The sequence below is a fragment of the Arachis duranensis genome, chromosome 4 (assembly GCF_000817695.3).
Source record: "Arachis duranensis cultivar V14167 chromosome 4, aradu.V14167.gnm2.J7QH, whole genome shotgun sequence".
NCBI lineage: Eukaryota > Viridiplantae > Streptophyta > Magnoliopsida > Fabales > Fabaceae > Arachis > Arachis duranensis.
The window spans coordinates 118,819,160-118,821,345 of NC_029775.3; positions in this window are offsets into that span (position 1 = coordinate 118,819,160).

Here is a 2,186-nt window from a genome sequence, read left to right on the forward strand (position 1 = left end):
AATCCTAATTCGTGAATGATGGCTTTCTTTGCCTCGCTTATCTTTTCAAACTTTCTACTCAAAAGTTACACCCAAATACCAGCCTCATACACCCAAATCTAGTCCTATACACGTTTATTATTTTTTCGATTATACGAAATTAATTGAGTTCAAAATGATATTCAACTCAACCAAACATGCATACAATGACACTATAAGGTCAAGCACAAGTACAACAGCACCAGTTACACTTCAATACTCTTAATATATATATATATATATCAGTCCCATACACCTCTATTTTTTGGATTACATGACATTATATGAGTTCAGAATGATATTTAAGTTCAAAATGCCACTAAAAACACCAGTCACATTCGAATTCTGACATAAACACCAAAAAATCGGCTATATACACTCAAAGTTAATTTCACTTGAAATACAATACAGAGTTTATACGTATATAAACTTACTTCAAAAACATGTAAACTTGCACAAAACATCCACAAAAACAGATGAAAATACACGTTAAACCATTCACTAGAAGTACATAAAACAGCGTAAACGGCTTTAACAGTTTCATCAGAATAGTAATGTCAAACCTAAACCAAGAACAATGAAACAGCAAGAGAAATACGACGATATAATGCTTCGCCTTCTAAATCAGAAAGTGAAATCTGAAAAACGTAGAAGAACGGTCAAACAGTACTTTGAATAGTGTTTCTTCTTTCTTTTTGGTATTTTTTAATGGAGATTTGAATGTTTTCTTGTTGATTTCGTCTACTTTTGGCGAGAAGTTTGAAAGTTTCTTTAGAATTGCGGTTGGTTTCGAATGTGGCTTGAATCTCGAGGGTTGGGGTTTTGATTGACGAAGAAGAAGAAAAATCCTTCATAATGAACGCGCTTTGAAAACGGTTCACTGACACGCGTGCGTGTCTTTACGCTCGAGTGGGGGGAGTAAAACGTGTGTGTGTTTTGTTGGGCTTAGCCCAACTTGTAGGACTTATAAACCAAAAATACTTATATGTATAACAAAAAAAATTGGTTGTTTAATAGCTAAACATTAGGTAAAGAATGTTGTAATGTTAGTATAATCATATCTACCTCGTATCCTACTATCCTTTTTATAGAATTATTTTTTAATTTTATATCATAAAAATTACTCCTATGCCGTTATAAGAAAGATTTAAGTTAATTTTATATTATTCGGTGTAATGAGCATTATTTTTTGGGATTTATACTAGCTTAAACATCAAATTTTATAAAATTTAAGATGTTTTATTTTATCAATTATATAGATAAAATATGCAATTTTCTTTTTAATCTTGCTCATTATTAACATGATTGATTTTAAGTATTTTCAAGTAAATTATGGCAAATTCAAAAAGAAAAAAAAATCTTGACGCTATATCACACAAAATTATTGCTTAATTACCTTGTATGCCAACCCACAAAAATTTATTATGAAGCATGTAATAAAGTTTTCTAAGGCAGATTTTTTGCACACAAAATGTAGTGGAGCAGAAGACAATTTAATAAAAGAGAAAATAAAACAAATGTTGTTTGGGATTCAGGAATTGATTATAATTTACAAAATTATTTATTAAATTAATTTATTTGACAAATTTATTATAGTATAAATATTTTGATGTTAATTGCACAAATTTCTATAGAAGATAGAAGTAAAAAATATTAAATAAATAATTAGAATGTGAGAAGGAAAAATATATTAAATAGAAAAAATTTATTTAAATTGGTATTTAACAGGCTTATTGAATTAATTTTATTGAGATCTTTAGTTAATTTTCCTTAATTGTATATCAAATCTAACAAGTTAAATATTGAGTAAACATTTCTAAATATTATTTTATCATTCGTAGTTGTCAAATTTAATTTTATTATTTTAGGCAATTTAATTAAGAATAATTTTTTTTATTTGAACAAATCTAAAAATACTTTCTATATTTATATTTTAAAATTATCCAAAAGATAAAATAAATTTTTTGGGATTTTACTTTTTGAATAATGCAAAACTGATCCTTTACCCTACTCTTAGTCTTTTGTTTCCAAAGCAATTTCAAATCCCGAGTATGAGTAAAAGAAAGTAGAAGTGAAAGAAATTTATAATTCTTTTTATCAAAAATTATAATTTATTATAATTAATAATTGTAATAAAAATATTATCTAAATATTAAATACTAATTATT